This window comes from Sus scrofa, chromosome 9 (assembly GCF_054392235.1).
Source record: "Sus scrofa isolate SSC_HxYL_T2T_F1_AM1 chromosome 9, Sscrofa_HxYL_maternal_Yorkshire_Landrace_v2.0, whole genome shotgun sequence".
Taxonomy (NCBI): Eukaryota; Metazoa; Chordata; class Mammalia; order Artiodactyla; family Suidae; genus Sus; species Sus scrofa.
This window is the reverse complement of record NC_139391.1, coordinates 78,106,661-78,133,667: the sequence shown is the minus strand read 5'-3', so window position 1 is coordinate 78,133,667 and position 27,007 is coordinate 78,106,661. Positions and strand designations below refer to the sequence as shown.

Sequence of the window (27,007 nt, the reverse complement as noted above, 5' to 3'; positions counted from 1 at the left end):
TGATAGAACACTGTAAACCAGCTATAATGGAAAAAAAAGCATTTAAAAAATAATAATAAAATGAAATCATTAAAAAATTTGTATATGTATAAATTTGATTAGAAATTTGAAAATACAAATTGACACATATCCCTTACCAAGAATGGGAACCCCAAACAAACCACAAATTAAAGCTTGTTTCCTCCAAGAAAGATTTGTGTCTGCAGCTCACTGAGCATTATAAATCAGAATAATTATGGAGAAGAAAAAAATACTGCACAATACAGCAACTGACACTTCATCCCTATTCCTACAATAATTATTGGGTTCATTTCCAAAAGTCTTAGATGAGGAGCTAATTTCCTTTCTGTTGTTCTGACTATAAATGAGACTGTCACTTCCTTTTGTTTAACTCCGATTAAAAGTAATAACCACTTAAGTATGACTATTTAATCTAGTTTGGGTCAAAATTACCTGTCACTACCAATAATAGAATTTAAAACATGTATTTTATATTTATCCAGGATTCTACATGTGGTTCCAATGAGGAAACAAGTCCTACATTGCATCTCTTTTAAAGGCACTCATATTCTTTTACAGAATGGACCAATGCTGGGCTTTGTCAGCAAGGGGCTTGTAGCTCATAGTTCAGGAGGGGAAAAGTATTTGCATCATTAAAAAAAAAAAAAAAAAAAAGACAGTTGGAGCTGAGAGCCCTGCATAGAGGCAAGTCACAACAGCAATGGGATGAGATTTTCCCCTCCAAAGCCATCAGACACTGTAACTATGGAATCAGGACTACAGAATAAATATGTAAATTAATGATATAAAACAAGAATATGAAACAGAACAGAAAAAAGTAACAAAAATTAAAAACATAATGAAAAGTTAAAACACAGATTCAGCTGAAATAAAAGTTATCCAATTGGGAGCTAGACATTGACTTAGGCATAGAAAATATTTTAAAAGATTTAGGAAATATAGAATGTGTAAAGAAAAGACATGTTATAAATTAATAGGAGTCCTAGAAGGACTTGGCAATGGGAAGAAAATAGTGAGAAAAATGAAACAAGAGAATACAAAGTTTCACTAGGTTAAATTTCAGAAATCAGAGATAAGACCTGGGAAAGAAGCTTGTATAAAGGGGAAATCATGGCAGTGTAAGAACCAAAGAAAAGTAAAACCAAAATTCAAAGAATAAACTGCCCAAATCACTGCTAATAACTACATTATGCATGATGGAGTAGATCCCAAGGAAAAGCTAACAGACCACAAAGGGAATCTCCATTGAAAGGTAGAGCAATATGGATGGGGCTAGATTTGTGAGATTGATGCTTTCTCCACTTACTGCCAGATCCAGGAAACTCAACCACCTCCTAGCAAGATTGTAAAATAAAAAGTAGGAGCTCTTCTATAACATCATACTCAACTGTTGAAAGCCAAAGAGAAAGAGAACAGCTTGAAAGCAGCCAGAGAAAAATGGCACAGTATATGTAAAATAACAATGATTAGATAACAGACAACTTGTCCCAAACTCTCCAAGCCAGAAGATATTTAAAATGACATATTCATGGGGCTGAAGGAAAAAAAGTTGTTAACTAATTATTCTATAACGAGGGAAGAAAACTCCACAGATGAAAGGAATAAATTTCCATAGAAACAGAGAGTATGTATAGCTCACAAAGCTGCACTACAAAAAACACTGAAGGAAAAAAAAAAAAAGAAATACTAAAGGAAAATACTCTAGAGAGCAACTGGAATCTACAAAAAGAAATTTCCAAAACCAAAAATGGTAAAAATGTGAATATATATCAACAAAGATATAGAAGATTGAAAGACACAAATAACCGCATTAACCTAAACGGCAACTGTGTGAGGAGATGGGTATATTAACTAAGTTTATTATAGTTATCATTTCACAATACATATGTATACCAGATCATTATGTTATAGACCTTAGATTCACAATGTTATATGTCAATTATATCTCAGTAACACTAGGAGGAAAATTACCACATTAACCTAATTGCCAATTATACAGCACTGTCACCAAATGAACACACATATTATTTTGAAGTGCTCATAAAATGTACATAAAGATAGACCTTATCATGGGCCAGAAATCTTAAAAACATTTGAAAAGGTTGAAATTTTATATAGTATGTCCCGGACCAAAAATGAATTCAATTACAAATCACCAAATATAATAAACATAGAAAAGCCCCAGATATCTGGAAAGTAAACGACTTATTTTTAAACAACTCATGGATTAAAGAAGAAATCACAAATAAAATTAGAAAACATTTTGAAACGTTGATAATAAAATTAGCACAGCACATTAATGTCTTTGTGATGCAGCTAAAGTAAGTATGTACAAGGAAATTTTAGTCAATAAAAGCTTATATAAGAAAAGAAAGTCTTAAATCAATTATCCAGTCTTATCCACTAGAAACTAAAAAAAGAACAGCCAATTATACTCAAAGCAGACAGAAAGAAGGAAATAATAAATAAAAGGCAGAAACCAATGAAACTGAAAATAGAACATCAATAAATACAATCAATGAAATCAAAATTCATTCTTTAAAAATATCAATAAGATTGAAGACCTCTAGGATGCGGAGCAAAATGGTGGAGGAGTAAGAGGTCGTGCATACCTTTTCCCACAAACACATCAAAAAAACATCCACATGTAAAACTACTCGCACAGAACATCAATTGAATGCTGGTAGAAGAACTTAAACCTCCAAAAAGGGCAAGAAACTCCTGACATAACTGGGTAGAAAAAAAGAAAAGAAGAGAAAAGGAATCAGGACGGGACAGGCATTCCCGAGAGGGAGCTGTGAAGGAGAAAAGGAACCCACGTCCTTGGAAGCCACCTAATTGATGAAAGATTGGCTGAGTCGGCAGGACCTCAGTCACCGAGAAAAGCGCAGCAGCTGGACGGAGAACAGCAAAGCAGAATGAGAGCCGCACAGACCATCTGCACCACCAACACGGACACCACAGCCTGAGACACTTGCGCAGGGGCTGGGAGCTGAGACTCAGGCTCTGGAGGTCAGTCCGGGAGAAAGAACTGGGGCTGGCATGAGGGACTATGGAGCAGTGCACCACAGCCTAAGGAAGGGAACACCATGGCAGAGGGAATGTGGGAGAAGGCCTGGATCCACAGGAGAGGCAAGGCACCATTGTTGGGGAAGGGAGAGGAGAAGGGGTGGTCTGCCATAGGAGACTCCCTGCGCCAGAGTGTGCGCATGCCCACGGGCTTCGAGGGTGGGGTGGCTCTGCAGAGCCTATGGGAGGTAAGAAGCCTCTTGCCCATTTAGGGGAGATTAGGTGCTTCTTGTGCAGGCTACTGGTGGCCAGTCACCTACTGGGTGGGCTAAGGGCAAAAGTAGGCTAAGTGTGACATGGTGCCTCCTGCCTGATCCACATGTGGCAGGGACAGACTGCGGCGGTTGTCTCAGAGGCCGGAGGGAGGCATGGCTTGCCACCACTGGGGGCCTGTGAGTGGGCTCCACCAGCCACCCCAGTCACCTCAGGGGTTGGCAAAAAAGAAAAAAACAGGGCATTGCAACCAAGCACCATATGCTGTTGCTCTCATTCCCCTGGGAACACACCTACCCTGGAACTGCCACTGCCAAACGCTCTGGGTGATGCCCACACACTCGGTCACTGTCCCTTCCCAAGACCCTACAACTAGGAGCAGCTGGTGCAGCACGTCCTGCACAGGCTAACTGGGATAGGGTGCTTCTTACGTGGTCTGCAGGTGGCAGGGGCAAACCGCCATAGTTATCTTTGATTCCAGAGGTGGCCGTGGCCCATTGCCATTGGAAATATCCAAACAAAAATCACTTGCAGCCCCATTCACCTAAAAGGCACTGCAGAGGATGGCACTGTGACTGAACACCAATTGCTGATGCTCTCACACCCCTGGGAACACACCTGCCCTGCTGCTGCCACAGCCAAACATTCAGGGCAGTACCCACACACCTGATCTCTGTCACTTGCCAGGATCCTGCAACTAGGAGCACCCTCTACAACACCTCATATGTGGGCTAAGTGAGAGGGGTTGCTTCCTGCATGGTCTACAGGTGGCAGAGGCAAAACACTGCAGTTATCAGTGACTCTAGAGATGGTCATGAACTGTTCCCAATAAGGGTCCCTGAACAGGCACCACCTGCGGTTCCAATCACCTCAGAGAAGGGCACTGCAATCAAACACAAGCTGCTGTTGTTCTCACTTTCCTGGGAACTTACGCACCCTGCTGTTGCTACTGCCAAATGCTCTGGTCACCTTGAAGATCTGCCTAGAGCTTATTATCACTTCCCAGGGCCCTGTAACTAGGAGTAGCCTGTTCCACCTTCCTGCAGGTCCTTGCTGCTATTTAGAGCCCAACGACCAGGCATTGACTGCTGGCCCTACCCAGTGCCTCCTTCTCCCTGAAAACACACTAAGCACCCTGGGAACAACAGCCTGCTCACACACAAGAAAGAGACAGTAAATATTCAAACTCTCACACCAAAAATTAATCGTAACCACCCCAAAAAATACAAAGGGGTATTCTTGCATAGAAGTAGCCTTACAAGACTACAGTTTGGCTTCCCCAAGCTCACGGAAAAAGAAAAACACAAGCAAAATGAAGAAGCACAGAAACCATTCCCAGTTAAAGGAATAGGAGAATTCACCTAAAGCAGTCAACAATGAAACAGACCTCTGCAGTCTGACAGACATTGAGTTCAAAAGGGAGGTATTGAAAATATTGAAAGAATTAAGAGAGGATATTAACAGTAATGCAAATTCCTTTAGAAAGGACCTAGAAAATATAAGGAGAAGCCAAGAAAAACTAGAAAATTCATCTGCAGAGATACAAACTGAGCTTAAGGCAATAAAGAGCAGAATGAATAATGCAGAGGAACAAATTACTGATGCAGAAGATAAAATAATAGAAATCACCCAATCAGGACAGCAGACAGAAAACCAAATGAAACAACATGAATGCAATATAAGAGACTTATGGGATAATATAAAGCGGGCTAATCTATGCATAATAGCAACTCCAAAAGGAAAAGAAGAAAAGGGGATTGAAAATATATTTGAAGAAATTATGGCTGAAAACTTTCCAAATCTAAAGCATACTGATATCAAGATACAGGGAGCACAGAGGGCCCCAAACAAACTGAACCCAAACAGGCCCACACCAAGACATATTATAATAAAAACAGCCAAAGTTAAAGAGAGGATTATAAAGGCAGCAAGAGAAAAGCAAAGTATTAATTATAAGAGAACCCCCATAAGGCTATCAGCTGATTTCTCTACAGAAACACTATAGGTCAGAAGGGAGTGGCAAGATATATTTAAAGTGCTGAAAGGAAAAAAACTGCAACCTAGAATACTCTATCCAGCAAGAATATCATTTAAATTAGAAGGGGAAATAAAGAATTTCTCCAACAAACAAAAGCTAAAAGAGTACAGCAATACTAAACCCATTCTAAAAGAAACACTGAAAGGGCTTTTCTAAATTAAAAAAAAAAAAAAGAGAGAGAGAGAGAGAAAAGAGAGAAAAGGAAGAATTAGGATGGAGGAAACCACAATTGGAAAGCAATCACTTAAATAAACCAGCATACAGACCTAAACATGAAGATGTTTTAAAAAAAAAAATCAAAATCATACAATGTGGGGAAAGAAAGTAAGAAAATATAGATTCTTTTTTTTTATTTTTAATGTTGTGTCTGAGCCTATATGACTGTCAGGCAAAAGCAAGCAGATATAGGAAGGGCTTAACATGCTTAAAAAACAGGGCAACCACAAATCAAAACCAAACATTAAATTCATAAAAACTGAAAATAAAAGTACTCAAGCATAAAATAAATGGAAACCATCCAATTCAAAAAAGAAAAGAAACATAGAATCAACTGGAAAACAAGGTCTAAAATGGCAATAAATACATATCTATCAATAGTCACCTTAAATGTCAATGGACTAAATGCTCCAATCAAAAGACACAGAGTGGCAAGAGATTGGATAAAAAAGCAAAAACCTTCAATCTGCTGCCTACAAGAAACTCACCTTAGAGCAAAGGACACATATAGACTGAAAGTGAGGGGATGGGTAAAGCTATTTCATGCCAATGGACAAGACAGGAAAGCAGGAGTTGCAATACTCATATCAGACAAAATAGACTTTAAAACGAAGGCCAGGAGTTCCCGTCATGGCGCAGTGGTTAACGAATCCGACTAGGAACCATGAGGTTGCAGGTTTGATCCCCGCCCTTGCTCAGTGGGTTAACGATCCAGCATTGCCGTGAGCTGTGATATAGGTCGCAGACGTGGCTCGGATCCTGCGCTGTTGTGGCTCTGGCGTAGGCTGGCAGCTACAGCTCCGATTAGACCCCTAGCCTGGGAATCTCCATATGCCACAGAAGTGGCCCTAGAAATGGCAAAAAAAAAAAAAAGACAAAAATAAACAAATAAATAAATAAATAAAATTTAAAAAAAATAAAAATAAAATAAAACGAAGGCCATAAAGAAAAAGAAGGACACTGTTTAATGGTTAAAGGATCCATTTAAGAAGAGGATATTACAATTGCCAATATATATGCCCCTAATATAGGAGCATCCAGATACCTACAACAAATACTAACAGACATAAAAGGAGAAATCAATGGGAATACAATCATAGTAGGAGAATTTAACACCCCACTCACAACAATAGACAGATCCTCTAGATAGAAAAATCAATAAGGCAACAGAGATCCTAAAGGACACAAAAGAAAAGTTAGACCTAATCGACATTTTCAGGACATTATATCCAAAAAAATCAGAATATACATTCTTCTTAAGTACACATGGAACACTCTCAAGAACTGATCACATACTGGGGCACAAAGCTAATCTCAACAAATTTAAGAATATAGAAATTATTTCAAGTATCTTCTCTGACCACAGTGGCATGAAACTAACTAGAAATCAACCACAGGAAAAGAAATGAGAAAAAACGGACTACATGGAGACTAAACAAAATGCTACTAAAAAAATCAATGGGTCAATGAGGAAATCAAAAAGGAAATTAAAAAATACCTTGAGACAAATGAAGACACATCCACTCAAAATCTATGGGATGCCACTCAGATGGAAATTCATAGCAATACAGGACTTCCTCAAAAAAGAAAAATCTCAAGTCGACAACTTAACCCAACACCTAAATGAATTAGAAAAAGAACAACAACAACAACAACAAAAAAAACCCCTAAAGTCAGTAGAAGGAAGGAAATCATAAAGATCAGAGAGGAAATCAATAAAATAGAGATTCAAAAAACAATAGAAAAAAATCAATAAAACCAAGAGCTGGTTCTTTGAAAAAGTAAACAAAATGGGCAAACCTCTGGCTAGACTCACTACAAAGAGGAGAGAAAAAACCCAAATAAACAAAATCAGATGTAAAAAAGGAGAAGTCACAATGGATATTACAGAAATACCAAAAACCTTGAGAGAATACTATGAACAATTGTATGCCAACAAATTTGACAACCTAGAAGAAACGGACAACTTTCTAGAGACTTACAGCCTGTCAAAACTAAATCAAGAAGAAATAGATGAGCTGAACAGACCGATAACTAGAAATGAAATTGAATATGTCATAAAAACACTCCCTACAAATAAAAGTCCAGGACCAGATGGCTTCACAGGGGAATTCTACCAAACATATAAAGAAGAACTTATAGACCCATCTTCCTTAAACTTTTTCAAAAGGTTGAAGAAGAAGGAACACTCCCAAAGACATTCTATGAGGCCACCATCACCCTCATTCCAAAACCAGACAAAGATACCACCAAAAAGAATACTATAGGCCAATTTCTTTGATGAATATAGACACAAAAACTCTCAACAAAATCTTAGCCATCCAAATCCAACAACATATCAAAAAGATCATACACCATGACCAGGTGGGATTCATCCCAGGTTCACAAGGATGGTTCAACATATACAAATCAATCGACGTTATACACCACATTAACACAAGAAAAGTCAAAAACAACATCATCATCTCAATAGATGCAGAGAAAGCATCTGACAAAGTCCAACATCCGTTTATGATAAAACCTCTTACCAAAGGGTATAGACGGGACATACTTTAACATAATCAAAGCCATTTATGACAAACCCACAGCAAATATAATACTCAATGGAGAAAAGCGAAAGCCTTCCCACTAAAATCTGGAACAAGACAAGGATGTCCACTCTCACCACTGTTATTCAACATAGTACTGGAAGTCCTTGCCACAGCAATTAGACAAACAAAAGGAATAAAAGGCATCCTAATAGGAAGAGGCAAAACTGTCGCTGTATGCAGATGACATGATACTATATACACAGAAAACCCTAAGGACTCAAGCCAAAAACTACTTGAACTGATCAACAAATTCAGCAAAGTAGCAGGATATAAGAATAACATTCAGAAATCAGTTGCATTTCTGTAAACTAACAATGAAATATTAGAAAAGGAATACAACAATACAATACCTTTTAAAATTGCACCTCAAAAAAATCAAATACCTGGGAATACACCTAACCAAGGAGGGGAAAGACTTGTATGCCAAGAACTACAAAACATTAATCAAGGAAATTAAAGAAGATGTAAACATTTGGAAAGATATTCCATTCTCCTGGGTTAGAAAAATTAATATTGTAAAAATGGCCATACTACCCAAAGCAATCTACAGATTCAATGCAATCCCTATCAAATTACCCATGACATTTTTCATAGAACTAGAACATCCAATCCAAAAATTTAGATGGAACCACAAAAGACCCAGAATTGCCAAAGCAATTCTGAGGAACAAAAACCAAGCAGGAGGCATCACTTTCCCAGATTTCAGGCACTATTACAAAGCCACAGTAATCAAGACAGTGTGGTACTGGTACCAAAACAGACAGACAGACCAATGGAACAGAATAAAGAACCCACAAATAAACCCAGACACCTATGGCCAATTAATCTCTGACAAAGGAGGCAAGAACATAAAGTGTGAAAAAGACAGTCTTTTCAGCAAGTACTGCTGGGAAACCTGGACAGCTGCATGCAAATCAATGAAACTAGAACACACCCTCACACCATGCACAAAAATAAACTCAAAACGGCTTAAAGACTTACATATAAGATAAGACACCATCAAACTCCTGGAAGAGAACTTAGGCAAAACATTCTCTGACATCAACCTTATGAATATTTTCTCAGGACAGTCTCCCAAAGCAACAGAAATAAAAGCAAAAATAAACCAATGGGACCTAATTGAACTGACAAGCTTTTGCACAGCAAAGAAAACAAAAAAGAAAACAAAAAGACAACTTACAGAATGGGAGAAAATAGTTTCAAATGATGCAACTGACAAGGGTTTAATCTCTATAACACACAAGCAACTTATACAACTCAACAGCAAAAAAGCCAACAACCCAATTGAAAAATGGGCAAAAGACCTGAATAGACATTTTTTCAAAGAGGATGTGCCAACAAGCACATGAAAAATGTTAAATATCACTGATTATTAGAGAAATGCAAATCAAAACTACCACGAGATACCACCTCACATCAACCAGAATGGCCAGCATTAATAAGTCCACAAATAACAAATGCTGTAGAGGGTGTGGAGAAAAGGGAATCCTGCACTGTTGGTGGGAATGTCAATTGGTACAACCACTAGGGACAACAGTAAGGAGGTTCTTAGAAAACTATACACAGAACTACTATATGACCCAGCAATCCCACTCTTGGGCATGTATCTTGATGAAACTTTCCTTAAAAAAGATACAAGCACCCACATGTTCATTGCAGCTCTATTCACAATAGCCAAGACATGGAAACAACTCAAATGTCCATTGACAGATGATTGGATTAGGAAGATATGATATATATACACAATGAAATACTACTCAGCCATAAAAAAGAACAAAATAATGCCTTTTGCAGCACCATGGATCCTGCTGTGTAGCACTGGGAACTATGTCTAGTCACTTATGATGGAGCATGATAATGTGAGAAAATAGAATGTGTATGTGTAACTGGGTCACCATGCTATACAGTAGAAAAAAAATTGTATTGGGGAAATAACTATTTAAAAATAATCATCAAAAAAAATATTGAAGACCTTTAGTAAGGCAGGTCAGGATAAGGAAAATGCACATTATCAGTACCAGGTACGAATGCAAGAAAATCACTATAGATATTATAAACATTGTGAACGTACATCGATAAAGTAAAGCACTTGGATTAAATGAACAAAACCTTTGAAAGAGACAAATTATAAAAGCTTACTCAAGTAAAAATATATAACCTGAATAAATGTAACCTATACCTATTAAAGAAACGGAATCCATGTGTGTAAACCTTCTCATGAAGAAAACCAGCTTCACTGGTGAATTATACAAAATATTTAAGGAGGAGGAGTTCCTGCTATGGCTCAGCAGGTTAAGAACCCAACTAGTCCCCATGAGGATGCAGGTTTGATCCCTGGCCCTAACTCAGTGAGTTAAAGGATCCAGCATTACTGAGAGCTGCAGGGTAGGTTCCAGAGCTCAGATCTGGCATTGCTGTGTCTGTGGTGTAGGCTGGTAGCTGCAGGTTCAATTAGACCCCTAGCCCTGGATCTTCCAAATTAAAAAATTAAGGAAGAAATGCCAATTTTACACATAATCTTTCAAAAAACTGAAAAGAAAGAAATACACCCCAACTTTTTTTTATGAAGTGAGCCTTACTGTGATATCAAAAATTAAACAAAGATATCAAAAAAAAACCTACAGAACAATATTCCTCAAAAATTTATTTTTTATTAAAATATAGTTGAGTATCTGGGTGCTCCTACATGAGATCCTGCTGTGTAGCACTGGGAATTATTTCTAGTCACTTGTGATGGAGCATGGTGGAGAATAATGTGAGAAAAAGAATGTATATATATATATGTATATATGTATATATATATATATATGTATGTATTTGTGACTAGGTCACTTTGCTGTACAATAGAAAACTGACAAAACAGTGTAAAGCAACTATAATGGAAAAGATAAAAATCATTAAAAAGAAAAAAAACAAAGTATAGTTGATTTCCCTCAAAACTTTAAATGCGGAGTTCCCGTCGTGGCACAGTGGTTAACGAATCCGACTAGGAACCATGAGGTTGCCGGTTCGGTCCCTGCCCTTGCTCAGTGGGTTAACGATCCGGCGTTGCCGTGAGCTGTGGTGTAGGTTGCAGACGCGGCTCGGATCTGGCGTTGCTGTGGCTCTGGCGTAGGCCGGTGGCTACAGCTCCGATTAGACCCCTAGCCTGGGAACCTCCATATGCCGCGGGAGCGGCCCAAGAAATAGCAACAACAACAACAACAAAAGACAAAAAGACAAAAAAAAAACAACTTTAAATGCCAAAATTAAATATAAAATATAAAGGCTTAGGCATTCCCATCGTGGCTCAGGGGTTAACGAACCCAACTAGGAACAATGAGGTTGTGGGTTCGATCCCTGGCCCCACTCAGTGGGTTAAGGATCCAGTGTTGTCGTGTGCTGTGGTGTAGGTCACAGACATGTCTCGGATCCCATGTTGCTGTGGCTATGGTGTAGACCAGCAGCTATAGCTCCAATTAGACCCCTAACCTGGGAACCTCCATATGCCATGGCTATGGCCCTAAGAAGACAAAATATATATATATAGATTAAGGCTTATAAGAAAATGCTAAAGGAACAGAGAAAATACAAAAGGAAAAGAAACTGTTGGATGCCCAGTTTCTACTATAAGGAAGCAATTTGATAAGATTACTCAGATACCTATACATGCTACCTTTCATATAAAAGGAAATATGAGTACGAGGGTAAAACCCAAAGCAGAAAGACCATAGCCAAGACACTCCAGAGGCAAATAAGAGAAAGCTCAGGGACGACAGGAGAGAGCCTTGAAGGATAATCCCCAACTTGAAACCTTATCAAGGAACTCAGGCTAGAGTTTGCCTGGCTAAATTTCAGAATTGTGTTAGACCAATGATTCCTTTTTACTTTCCATTTTTGCCTTTTTAAATTTAGAATACCTGTAATTTGTTAGCCTATATTTGTCCCACGGCTGTACGGAGTGTTGGGTGTTGGGGTCATATAAGTTGTCTCTTTAGCTTTACAAGTTCACACAAAGATGATTGTGCCCCAGGAATCACACTTAATGGATTATATGCGGGGATCTCATTTGATTCAGATATCTTAAATGTTGAGAGTCTGGATTTTGAGCTAATTAGATTTTGAGATTGTGCAACTGAGCCAATGCAATGATTCTATGGTGGGAAAGATCTACAGAATCCTTGGAAGAGAACAAATGTACTGTGCATTTGGCAGAGGCTTGAAGTTTGGGTAGTCAGAGGTAAGTAGAATTCAAAGAAATCCACCACGAATTACCACCACCACCTCCATACATATGCCCTATAAAATTCCTGAGACCTTGAATATGATAGATTTTACTCTAGTGTTAGTTATGGTATAGGCAGAATTGCCCTTAAGATAAAAAAATTATTGAGGGGAATCTGACCAAATCACATAAGCTTTTAAAAGTAAAGAATTTTCTTCAGCTGTTCACAGAAGAGACAGTCATATTTTTCAAAGTATGAGGAGGGTTTGATATGTCATTGCTGACTTGAAGATCAAGGTTATTAACATGCCTTACTTAGAATGATGGAAGGTGGAAATGGAGGTAATAAGGAAGAATGAGAAAGTTATATGATTCGATTACATATAAAATTATATGTCTGGGATGTGGATGGATGCACAAAACATGCATTAAAAGATAAACTAAAATGTCAGTGGTAATTATCTAAGGATGGTGAGATTTCAGATCTTAACTTTCTTATATTTGCATGTATCAGTTGACTATTTTAGAGACGTACTATTTATTTAATACTGAAGAAAAGCAACCATTTTTAGTGATGGGAAAATAAAATTTAACTATAATTGTTTTTAAAATAACAAAAAAAGGAAACTTGATGTTACAATAACAAAATAAGACTGGAAGATAGGGGCAGGTGTTAAGGTAGGAGCGAGAGTGTGATTCTATAAATCAATAAGAACAAAATCAAACAACCTAAGAGAAAAAATAGCAAAGGATCTAAACACGCAAAACTCAGTAGCAAGTAAACATAGGACAAGAAATAGGCCAGTGATCAGATAAATGCAACATAAAACCATAGTAAGATAAAATTTCCAACCCCCAATTGGCAAAAAAAAAGTAAATAAAAGTGAAGTTTAATAATGCCAAGTGCTGATGGTATTGTGGAATAGTAAGAAATCACATACATCACTGGAGAATGTATAAATTTAAGAATAATTGGGAGATATATGACAAATTTGAAAATGCATTTTCTATACTCTAGCAATTCCCTGTTAGAGACTCTTTCACACATGTACACAAGGAGACGTACACAAATCCTCACTGCAGCATAGAGTCAGGCTGTTAACAATCGAAATATCCTTCAATTCAATGATGGATAAATAAACTGCACTCTATTCATCTATGTAAGAGTGGTATCAACATGGATGAATCTCAAAAAATTTAATTTGATTAAAAAGCAAGTTGTTAGAGCAAACACTAAGTATGAGACCATATTTATATGAAATAGGCATCATAACAACATATGAAGTAAAAATTTATGTGGGAAGATAAACACTAAATTCTGGAGAAAGACTGGAGAAGAATAAATAGGAATGAGATCAGGATGATACACGCAGGGATTTCCAGCAGTGATTTTTTTAAAAATAAATATATATATGACAAAATGTTATGGCTGAAGGATGAATGATGATAGACAGATGGATCAAAATTTTCATAATGTAAAAAAATCTTGAAATATGAAAAAGTATTTTCTAAACTTCTAATAATTTTTAAATGGAACTAAATGGAATTAAATTACCTGGTGCATATTAGTTAATAAAGTCTCACTTTATTGTACTAATTGAGGATAATCTATTATTACTAAACTGTCAAAGTTCTATTGGGGGTCATTTGTTTGATCATAATTTCATGAGGAAAAGAACTCTAACACTAGACCTATACCTAACAATTAATCAAACCAAGGTACAGTTGAACCAGTCATTTTAGCTCTCTGCAAGATCAATACTGATCACTTCAATACTGATTGGAATACAAGGTCAGATATAGATTGCGAAGCTGGAGAAAATGATTGGTTCACCTGGTTCTATAACCAGTGTAGAAGTGGCCCAAGGAAAGTGAAACCACAAAATCCTTCCAAAGTGGCAGATGAATTAAATTAATTTAGAATCCCACCCTTCAACTTTTCTTTGATTATTAATCCTCACTTTACTTCCTGGAAATTGTTTTTAATTCTGCCATTTTGGCTCAGAAATGACAACATCATTTCTGAAGGTTTCCTGTACCTATTTTCCAAAGAGCAGTTCTGACCTACTTAGGCAATACAATAAAGGGAATTTAGCTTCCCCATGCTGAATTGAGAATCAGAACTTAGGAGTTCCCCAGTGGTCTAGCAGGTTAAGGATCTCACATTTTCACTGCTGTGGCTTGGGTCACAGCGGTGGCATAGGTTCGATCCCCAGGCCAGGAACTTCCACATGTATGGGAATAGCACCTGCCCCCCCCCAAAAAAAATTCAGAATTTAAATCCAGAGAAGGCAGATCTGATAGACTGTTGCGTGAGAAAGAACAAGAATGTAATATGCTGAAATTTTATAACAAACTATATTATTATCTAATATACATCTTCCTGAAATTTGAAATCTTTATAATAAATGGATGCCTTTAATACCCTGTGGCATATGAAAATGTTGATTCATTCTATATGATTATAATTCATTACTAGAATTGGAATGCTTCGACAGTATGCCTGTGAAATATAAATAAAGGCAGTGTATGCTTTCATGGACATTTAAAATGCAGTAGGTAAAAATATTACTCAGCCTTCTCTTATTATCTCTTTAAGCCAGCCCCCATATTGACACATGGAATTGTGGAAGCAATCATCTGTGGTCAGCTAAGGAGATTGAAAACACAATTTGAGTTCCCAAAGCAGAAGAATTCTAAATATCCAATATCTAATATTCTGCTAACAAGTAATGCCATCCAATTCATATCGTAGAGGTATATACATACATAATATCTGATATTCTGTAAAGTGTAGCAAGCAGTCTTTACCATAAGGAAGAGCAAAATTATTTTTGAAAACTTTTTTTCCTCCAAGTTGGAGAAAAGAAGTACAATATCCTTACGGAACTCTCGGCATCTAAGCCTCGTCGCAGCGACATGGGAGAGGCAATCTGAGCATGCCTGCAAAGGAAAGGCTGTAGATCCCATTATTCATGGATACCACCTGCTGGTAGACACGCGGCGTTGCTACACAGAGAGGGGCACAGAGGGGAAATACACAAAGAAATGGAAAGACCAGAGTATACTATACTGAATAGAGAAATAGTGATGCTTAGAAAAGAGTGATGAAATTAAGTAGGCTTTTAGAGCAAACTGGTGACAACATCTCATTTCTTCAAGGACTTTTCTAACAAGTTTCTGCGTTTTGACTTGAAACGTCTATAGGAGTTGACAGGTAGTCTGTGGCTCCACTTTATAATTACTAATGATTTTATATAAATCCAAGATTTATAGCTATTAATTCTTATATCTAGAGCAATGATTCTCAAAGGAGACAATTTTGCCACTCGTCATTGGGAAATCTGTCAATGTCTGGAGGGAATTTTAGTTGTCACAATGGGGGAGGTGCTACTGACATCTAGTGGGTAGAGGCCAGGGGTGCTGCTCTACATCCTGCAATGCACAGGTGAGCCTTTACATCCAGCCCCAAATAAAATAGTGCCCACAAAAATAAATTACTACATACTTCCAACATCAAAAAAAATTAGTGAGAAATCCTGAATTGGAGGAAACAATTCAAAGATAAAAATGTACAAAACTAATGTTAAACCACAACACTTATACCTTCTGGCTTTTATTTTATTTAGTAAACATTTATGCAATGCTTATTATGCACCCAGTGCTCTTAAAGAGCTTTAAAAACATTAACATATTTTATTCTCACAGAAATCATAAGAGGTATATATTAATAATAATCCATTTTAAAAAGGGAATCTGAAACACAAGGAGGTTAAATAGCTTGTCCAAGTTGTCACAACTAGCATAATTTGAAACCAGGGAGCCTAAATTGTGAAACTTTGCTGATCACCTTTCAGCAGACATACTCTTTTAATTGAAGGAGATATCCAAGAGTAGGATTGCCATGTCAGTGATTCTGCTGCCCAGCCCAAGAGAGTCTGCCAGAACCTGATGAAGTCCATGTATTGACAGTCACTGCACTCTTTGATGTCCCTGTTTCGAGGCAGTAGGTTGGTATAGCAAGAAAAGAAAAACTTTGGATTTTAAAATTCAAAATATATGAGTTCAAACTCTACTTCTATTCCTAAACTCTATGGCCTTCACCAACTTTCTAAGCCTCAGGTTGCTTCTTGTAAAATAGAATTATTAATACTTGTAGGCTGGTCGCAAGGAGTAGAGATATGTGGTATGCATAGGACATAGAACACATTGAAAGTCATCACGGTCAATGAAAGTGTTTTTATTTTTCTATTTAATAGTCTGGAATTTCTTACTATAAATATCCAACTTCCACATTCTCTCTTCCTCATACTTCTCTACTTCCCTGACCATTCAAATCTGACTATCTAGTCCTAGAAAGAGTCTCACCTCCCAGTCTTCCCCACTAAATGAAGTTAATTCTCCCATTTCCCTGACTGTGTAATAAATGGAGTCACTAAGAAAATGCATATAGAAATACCTTTTTGTGGTTGTGGTATGAGTGTCTTGAAAAATTATTTCTTTCTTCGCCTTGTTGCTATGTTGAATATGTATGTATGTACCTAATTCAGATACAAATCCATGTCTCTTATATTACTCCTTTATCTGAATCAAAACAACTCCCAGGTTTCAGATGGAAAATAACACTATAAATGGTTCAACCTGTGTGTTAGAATATCAAATTTGACTCATTAGATTGCCAGGAGTAGGAAACCCACTCGAGGTAGCTTGGGAAGAAAAGGAGTTTATGTATTAACTCATATGATTGGGAAGTTTGGAAATGTAGCAAGGAAAGTCCTGAGGTTTCAAGCATTGCTAGATAGAGAATACTGCCTCTTTGGCCACCTCTTAAAATCTTCCATCTCTCTTGGCTTTCTCTTTGGCTTTTTCAGACTAAATAAGATGGTCAGTGGTAACCCTATATCCCACTCTTATAGGCTAATGGCTTTTTGGTTTTTAGAGCCTTCCCTGACACCTCTAGCTGAAGAAAAAAGAAAATAAGCAAAAACTCTAAGAGGATCTGATCAGCATAGAGGTCACATGTTTATCACTGAACAATCCAAGGGTCCAAGGATATAGGTTACTCTAACTTGCCTGGCCTGTGCAATGTTCTGTTTCCCCATGGCCATCCTCACTTAATCACAGCAAAAGAATTTCCAAGAAATGCAAGTTGCATCACCAGAAGATATGGCAGACACCTGCTGTCCACTACTGTCACCAAAGAGTTCAAGTTTGGTTTATAAGGAAACAAGTTTTGGTTCTGTTTTTCCATGCACTAGGTTCCTAAATCAAGGTTATTTTTAATATTCTCATTCTCTTGTCTCAAGAACTTATCTTTATCCAAATTATTAAATGTTGTAGGAGAACTTAAAGAACCATATACAAAAAATTCCACCATTAGAACAGGGCTAGCACCAATGGCAGAAATGGGGATGGGTAGAAACCTATCTACAGGGAAATGAAGCCCAGCAAAGGATCTGTTAAATATGGCAACAGGTAAAAAGTTGTATCTAGAGAAGCAGTTGCCATCTGAAAAGTTTTGTAAGATAAGAATCAAGCAAAAAGTAAAGGAAGAAAATAGTCCCTTAAGGAAAGATATTTATTTTTAATGCTATATCACCAGAACGTTAATTGATCAACAAAATAAATAAATAAATGACAACGCTTATTTGCAATAGTGAAGGAAAACTTCTAACTAGTCTTTCAGATTCTTCACTTTGCAATAATGTGATTAGGGAGGCTTCTGCTCCTTCTCCCTGCATTATCAAGACCTGAAAAATCTCTCTCCCACTCCCTATCCAATGCCAGAATTAGAAGTGACTGAGGATGACTAATAACCCAGGCTTGAAGATAGACTTTTCAGGAGGAACCAAAAAATTTAAACACACAGAAGGCTCTAGGGGCTGACAGAACTAAAGGGTGGTGAGGAAAGTATAGAACTAAGAATTAATGCCAGAAGACAAAAGCATGGAGACAAGTTGAATGTGTGAGAGAACCAACACAGTTTTGAATAGCCATCACCCTGTGGACACTGTATGTGTTGGACATGACATTTGAACCTGAAAGAAAAAACTGCTTAGAACTTCCTCAGGACTCTTTGCATGTATTTAACTCAGAGGAAGGTAGTTTTATAAAGAATTTGACCATGCTTGCCTTCTATAATAAGGAATATTATTATATATTATGTGACAATTAATTTAAAAAGACAAAGTTTATTTAAAACATGCCATATAGATATATAGATATAGACATAGGTATATACAGGAATCTATTCCTGATAGAAGATAGTGATAGGTTCTGCAACAGCAAAATAAACATTCATGGAAACAAAGAAAGAGAGGATGAGGCAGCAGAGAGAAAAGGCCTGGAGATGGGTAATTACAAACAAATACATGGACCCTACCTTTCCAGAGCTGAGAAACAAGGAAGACTTTAAATAAAAGCACTCAAGCAATTAGAAATAAAATAAGAACTTGTCATAAATATGGTTTAAAATCCAAGAACAAAGCAGAAGCCCATGTACTAGAACTAAGGAGCCAAGGTCAAGTCAGCACTGACAATAAAACGGATTTGATTTTTAGTGCCTCGGCATAGATCTATATTTCCTGAAATTACTTTCCTGATAAAATGGGGCACATCTCAGAACTTGGAGATGATGACTGCACCATATGCAGGAGGAATAAAGTTATAGAAACAGTTACTAAGTAGTTTATTATGACTAGAGAATGAATAAATACCTATTTATTTGGGTTCTTCTTTTTTGATACTTTGTATCTAGGCTGTCCACGACTTTTAAATATTAACCTTAGTGATCACAGGAGTGGATCTGCTCAAATTCTCCATTAAATTTATATTTTCCTTAGAACATCACTTCTAAAGCCTTTTGATGGAATTAACACAAATAGCAGAGAATATATACATATATATATTCACTTTGTTGGTTCTGATGACCCAGCCCAAAGTGGGTCTCCTTAGGTATGAGAATTTTGTGTTTCAGTTATTATGTATCTATATTTATATTATTTTTTTATTAAAATGTTTACCCCCAAACCATTTTGGAAACAGACATTAGAAGATGAACACGGAGTTCCTGTCGTGGCACAGTGGTTAACGAATCCGACTAGGAACCATGAGGTTGTGGGTTCGATCCCTGCCCTTGCTCAGTGGGTTAACGATCCGGCGTTACCGTGAGCTGTGGTGTAGGTCGCAGACGCAGCTCGGATCCCACGTTGCTGTGGCTGTGGTGTAGGCTGGCAGCTACAGCTCAGAGTAGACCCCTAGCCTGGGAACCTCCATATGCCGCAGGAGCGGCCCAAGAAATGGCAAAAAAGACAAAAAAAAAAAAAAGATGAACACTTTATCAAGTATCTTCTTTGGGTTCTATTGAAACCCTGCCACATGCCACCAATGAAACAGACTCAATTTGTAAAGCTCAGTTTTAGAGCAAAACAAAAATATATTTTGAACTTAGGGGAACTGGTGCAATAGCTAAATCTGAATAAAAATTACTCCATAATACTTCCCCTCTCCCCTTCCCTGATCTCATATGAATGTTCTGAATATTCTCTGGAAATCCATGTCATATATAGTTGTACTGGTAATTTACTCCACTGGTTTAAACAAGTTCCTTCTGAAAAGGCTTTTAAATGTATCCTGATAATAAGAAGATTCTTTTTAGTCACTCTATAAATTCAAAACACAACTTACAGTGAAACAAACAAACAAAATTCTTATAACTATGAAGGCAACATGATTCTACTGAGACAAATTTTTGGAGGAACACTGTGAGATTTAAAAAAAAAAAAGTCAAATGTATTTTTGCCAATTACTAATTTACAGAATTTACTTTCATCTTATATGCCAGACTGTTGAAAGACTATAACTGTTATCTCAAGGCACTTTGCCTTCAACCTGCAAATGTACTATAATGCTTGGCTCTCACTGACATGTTTATCAACATAATTACTAAGTAGTTTATTATGACTAGAGAATAAATAAATACCTATTCATTTGGGTTCTTCTTTTTTGATACAGATGCTGGACTTTGCTGAAACAATTGTTGAATGTAATGTTCCCTTAGGGTGGTCCTATCTCTTGAAAAATTCGCCCTTCACTTGCTTGACTCTTCAAGTTGGAGGCTGAGATAACAATAGACGGTAATTCCCACAAATGAAAGATTTGGAAAATTATTAAAATGTTATGCATGGAGCCATACCCCATCAGCTTATTGATTTCACTTATGAAACTTATATCTCTTGGGAAAGATTCAAGGTGTTGGTGTGATGGGCTCCTTTAATAATGCAATCATTTTAAGTCCTGATGATGAAGTTAGGACTTAAAACCCACAAAACAATGAATTTCTCCTTACAGCTGGTCACAGCTTTTCCCTAATCCTATTTGGTTCAGAAATGAAGAAAACATTTCTGTCACAGATTCAGAAAAAGCAAAAATAAAGTTATAATTTTTATCAGTATACACTCAAGGTTCAGGCAGATACTGGCCTCAATTAAGAGACTGCAAGTTTCCGGTTCAAATTCAAGATGGCGACATAAAAGGATCCTGAATGCACCTCCTCCCAGAGACAAGCCAAGTCCACAGCTACATATGGGACAACTTCTAAAGGGGAAAAAAAACCCTAAAACCTGGCAGAGCTACTCCTAGCATCCAGCGAAGGAGAGAAGGTCCACATCTGAGCAGGTAAGAAAGGCTAGGACAGTCTTGCCGCAACACCACCATCCCCGCCTCCCCCACCCTTATGTGGAGACCCCCAGCTTTTCACTAAGGAGCAAAAGGTCTGAACCCCACATCTGGCGCCCCCACTTTCAAGACCTGCACCTGAGAGGTGGCCCCCAAACATTTAGCTTCGAAAACTTCCAGGGCTCTGTCCACACGCCCCATGGGGCTGTAGGTACTTAGGCTCTTAAAGGGCTCGCGCACTAGAACTCACCTGGCCCGAGGCCCAGGGAAGCGCTGATGCTGGTGCCGAGCATGGTGTGGGAGAGGTTCATTGGCTTGTTGTGAGTGTTGGCCTGGGGGCAGTCGTCGGGTCTGACAGGCTTTTAAGCGGACCTGCTAGCACCAAACTTCAGGGAAGACTGGGTGCCGCCATCTTCGCTTTCCCTCTGCTCCCTGGAGGCCGCTAGGGGCGGGATCCACAAGCTATGGGTTTTTTTCCCCCTTTTTAGAGATGCACCCCGCGGCATATGGAGGTTCCCAGGCTTAGGTCAAAGAGGAACTGCAGCTGCTGGCCTCCGTCACAGCCACGCGGATCCGAGCCGCGTCTGCAACCTACACCGCGGCTCCAGGCAACTCGACTCGCATCCTCAGGGATACCAGTTGGTTCCTTACTGATGAACTACAGCTGGAACTACCCCAAGCGGAGCTTTTATAACCCACTGGCGCTTGGTCTTGGCTACAGCTGCTCAGAGGTCCCGCCTTGATTGCCTGGCTCTAGAGGTCAATTGGTCTTGTGTTCCCGGGTCCCATGGGAGTGGCCCTCTGTCAAATGGCTCTTAGCAGGCTATCAAGCGGGCAGTGTACCGGTGGTGGTCTGAGGTGCCCTCCAGGCTTTCTGCCAGGGCGGCGTCCTTGCTGGTCCTGGAACTTATTCTGGGGAGCAGGCTCACCACTAGGGCCCTGTGAACCTGGATGTGCTCCGGAGGAGTGGGGGCTAGTGCACGGCGTCTTTGCACTGGCCCTCTGCCTCACTAAAACTCGCGGCAAATCCCAGACAGGACAATACACTCATTTGGAGCCTCAGTTTTGGGGACTGCTGCCCAGGGAGCACGTGGAGATTATCTGGCGATGGTGGTAGCGAGGCATAGGCTTGCAGTCCCAAAGGACTGTATATACTTGCATGCTTTAAAAACTGCTGCTGTGGGGTCTGGCTTCTGATTCACATACCGCAATACAGCACATTTGAAAACTCTAAGAAAAACAATCAGCCACAGTCCCACCAGCAATCCTGGAGTTTATTTATGCCACTCTCCAGTCATTGTCCACATTCATTTTCAGGATCTGTATTGACTTTTATCTTCTAGTATAGTGATTTTAAAATTCAGTATTTGTATTTTTTTAAAGATCACTCTTAAAGAGCTATGCATAAACTCTACCAAGCACAGCATTCGTTTCTAATATGTATGCCATGAATAAATTTATGAATATCGTGGGTTACCCTCCTTGTGTTTCTCCTTGCTCTACTGTAACAGTTCATGAACTGACTTTGCTAAACAGTGCTTGTCAAAATAGATACTATATTCATCTCTTCAATTCCTTCTTACTAAACTTCATAGATATAGTCAGTGGTTCCCTATGATATATTATTAAAAACGAACAATTGTCGTTTTACTTAAAAGAACAAAGTTCTAATTTCAAAAGCTTTGCATGCATTTACTGTAATCATATAGGAATCTTTTTAAAACATGCTTTTTAGTCTTTTGAGTTTCCCCTCTAGCTTTGCCAAATATGGTATTAATAAACCTCTATAATAATTTTAAACAAATTTGCTTACTTTTAAAAACATTTGGAATGTTTTATTTATGTAAGCACTTTGGTAAATGTAAAAATATATTGGACATTCTTGAAAGTAAAATTTTAAAAAACTGACCTAATAAATTCTCTGGTGTGTGAGCTTTGTATTAATACTTATATAAATGCATGCCACTAAGGCTTAATGATTATGGTCTTAGGGTAACATTAAAGATTTCTTTTACACAGGTAGTACCTGATACCTTTTTAAGAACATTTAACTATTTTTACTTGGAGGCAGTGTGAAGGATTGGTGACTCTGATCATTTAAATCAGATTAATTCTAATATATATCCTTCCTTAAAGTAAATGAGTTAACCTTATCAGTAAAACCTTATTTTATTTTAAATGTACTCTGTGGTATTGACTATTTGAATTACACATACCACATTGCAGCACATTAGAAAACTCTAAGAAAAACAATCTTCCACAGTCTCAGCAGTAATCTTTGGTTTTATAATTTACACTACCCTCCAGTCCTTGTCCACATTTTAAGTATTGTAGATTTGTGAACTTTCTAGGCTCAATAGCAGGAATGTAAGGAAGTAATTTTCCATCAGACCTCCTTGCATCATTCTGCCCAAAGTTCATGAGTACATCTTTTAATTACCTCTCTTTTCTGACCTTGTTTTTACTTAAAGAAATCTATACCCATTAATGAAGCTTACCTAGCACAGTGATCACCACTTGTTAACATTCATCTTTCCGTCCAATAATGTGCCGTTTTTTCCTGGTCCTGCATTTGATGTCCGATTGAGATTTTTATCAAGTTCCACTCTATGTCATCCTCTAAAACCATATAGTAGAAGAAAATATCCCCTCAAAATTGCTCAGACAAGATATAAACCCAAGAGTTGGTCATGAAAAATAGCCATCTTCTTGGCATCTTAATATCATTTCTGAAGAATAGACACAAAACAAAAATATTAAGTACTATTCTAATTGCTTTTCATGTATTTTAATTTTTCTAATATTCATAACCCAGTGATGTAAATACTGTTTTTAATTCCATTTTGCAGATAAGGAGATTGAGGCAGAAAAAGGTTAGACAATTCTCCCAGTGCAAGCAATCTGGCTCCAGAGTCTCTGGGTTTACTTACTGAGCATATTGCCATGTTACATGATTAGCATTGTCACCTTGTCCTTGTTTTCTAACAAATACATCTACAGGACTTCGTCATATTTGAGAATAGCTGAATATGCTTAAGCAACATCACTTTAGAATTTTCTGAAAATCTTGAACTAAAAAAAAATGAAAGATTACTTTTTCAACATTCTAGATTTCAAAAAGAATTTTAGGAATTATAATTCAGCTTCAGAAGTATTTTAGAAAATATCAAGGGGATTATTGAAGTATATAGAGTAGTGTTTTTCCTTTAATTGTATTCCTACAACATGGTACAGTAGACAAGGAGTTAAACTAGAAGTCAGAAGACCCAGATCTGGTCTTGGTTTTGCCCCTAGATATCTGTGTTAGTTTAGATAAGTCACTTTCTTTTTAAATTATTTTCTTCATCTGATTAAAAAAAAAACCCTAAACAAAAGTATATGTTTTGCCCATCTTACTGACTTGTTCTAAAGATGAATGAGATAAAATGTTGGGAATGCTCTGTAAAATGTACCATGTTATGTGTAATGCTATACAATGGAAATTACTATATATAAAATATGGTTAAGAGCAGGCTCTATTGTCTTTTTCATATGCTTCCTAGCTATATGACCTCAGCCAAACTCTTTAACCTCTCTAATATTCCATTTCCCCAACTTTAAAAAATTATTAGAAGGTTTTATAATAGAACTGACTTCCTAGGACTTTTGTCACCTTTTATAAGATAACACATGTATAGTTTGAGTTTCCTCAGATACAGGTCTAAGACAAAGGTACAAGGGCGAGTAATTCAGTGGGCAGTAGGGAAGTGAAACAGAGAGGGCAAGCAAGCACTAAAACGTGCATTACCAGACAAATTACCACCCTGGGTTATTGGAACTTAATACTTCTGGGGAGTTCTGAGCCTAAGAGATGGCATAGACAACATACCATGTATGTTTTCCTTCATTAAGACAATTTTCATTTACTCATCTTCAAGTTAATTGAGCCTCTTATTTCTTATGTCCAGTTACCAAACCTATCAAATGAATGTTCATTTCTGTCTTATACTTTTTACTTCTAGAATTTCTACCTGTTTCCATTTCACTGCTGTAAATTCTCCAGCTGTTCACATCTCTTCTCTACTTGTCCTGGTTATTATTTCTGCATAATAAATTATACCCATAGCAACTGAAAATAACCCTTTTACTTTGCTCATGATTTTATGGTTATTCAGGAAAGGCTCAGCTTTTGTTGTCTCACATTTGATTCTAGTAAGGTATCCGTTGGGGCTGCATTCATCTGGAGGCTCAACTGGGCTGGATGTCAGGATGACTCAACCCATAACAGGCAATTGATGCTAGATGTCACCTGGGAGCTTGGCTAGGGCAACCAACCTGAACACCTATTTGTGCTGGTTCCAGGATAACAATTTGAAGGTAATCAAACTTTTTACCTGGCATTTAGCTTCCCCCAGAGGAAGCATTCTAAGAAGGCCAGAAAAAAAGCTGCTTTTTTTGTTTGTTTTTTTTTTTTTCAAATATAGCCTCAGTCGTTACATAGGATCACTTCTGCCTTTCTTTGTTTAAGCTATGTGTTTAAAGCAGATACAAACTTGTCCATGTTCAAGGGGAGGTAAATAGAGATCAGTTTCCAATGAATAATGTCAAAGAACTTGAAAACCACGTTTTAAAACCATTATACCACCTTTACCAGTAAATTATTTAATATATTCATCCTAGTGATTTTAAAGACCTTTGCAACTAATTCCAATATCTGTGTCATAGAGGAGTCTGTTTCAATTAACTCTTTCTTCTCTTGACTGTGGGTGACATTGGCTTGCTTCTTCATATATCTTGCAAGTTCTAACTAAATATCATATACTGTATTTAAAAGGAATAGCAGGGACTAATATAGATAAAATTACTTTAGGAAATGGCATACTCCTTCCTTAGAAAAAACACTAGGTTGTGCTGCTGATTGAGTATAATTCATGGCTATGTAATCTCTCTTGGCTTTTATTGCACCATTATTGGATCCAATTCATTGCTAGGTTCAAATATTTTGTTGTGAGATCTTGTCTTTCCTGAGCATAGGGCGATGCAGAAAAGTTCTCTCTTCAGCACAACTGGCAGCATTACATATTGCTGGGGAGATTTCTCTGCTTTCTAACTTTCTACCTTTCTTCCCTGGACCTAGTTTTTCCATGGGCTTATGCTCTTATGAGCTCTCCTGCTCTGCCCTCAGCCTCCAGCCACCTGTTTCCTTGCACTTGACAGGGACATACCTTACAATTCATGCACTGTTGCTATACATACAATGAAGGTCCTATGGGAAAGGATTTATGGCTATATGTGGACTTGCTTTGTCACTGAAATTTTTAAAAATCGAAACACTCACTGCCATCTACATATAGCCATTAAAATTTCATTAAAAATTTGGCTGTTTCTCCTTACCCCCATCTATTGAAAGCTTCTCCCACCATGACCCCAGGGATGAAAGCAAGGCACAGGCATCTGCTTTTCTAAAAAGGGCTCGTTTATTTCTAGATTTAACTCATAGGGATTCCTTTATATTCTCAGCTCTCTGAAGAGTTTCTAAAAGACTGTGGTTTTATAGTGGCTTATACAACATGTTTTTTGTTGTTAGGGGTAGGAATGATAATCTCTTTCAATGCTCTACATCAGGAATGGATTTTGAATGAGAAAATTTTCCCTGCTACATATAGCATGACCTCACTCCACAATGCTAAGGGTCTGCAATGTGATTCTTCTATTGGGGCTCACTAGGGACTCCACACATTATATAATTTGATAACATATCCCTGGTGAAAGGCTATAAATGCCTATTTCTATTCATCCCAAATGAATGTGAAATGGTTCCAAACCTTTTTCTTGATTGAGATTTAAAGAAGCATTCTTGTCAGATCAGTAGTCTCATATAAAGTGTACAGTGTGTTGATCTGTTCTAATAAATGCATACTGTCTGGCATGGCGGCTATACTTGGGGCTATTACTTTGTTAAGTTTTTGAAAATTTACTCTTAGGCACCATGATCCATCT

General features: G+C 37.7%; 1 protein-coding gene across 2 annotated transcripts in view; it reads right to left on the bottom strand.

The window, feature by feature from the left end:
• Nucleotides 1–27,007, bottom strand: part of GNGT1 (G protein subunit gamma transducin 1) — a 312,220-nt gene that overhangs the window by 252,684 nt on the left and 32,529 nt on the right. The window contains exon 1 of one of the 2 annotated variants that reach the window (XM_084977027.1): nt 21,279–21,690. The exons of the other annotated variant lie outside the window; for it this stretch is intronic. The gene's annotated coding sequence lies outside the window, so the exon portion shown is untranslated. Of the gene's footprint in view, nt 1–21,278; nt 21,691–27,007 lie in introns of those variants that run through there. 2 annotated transcript variants of the gene reach the window in all.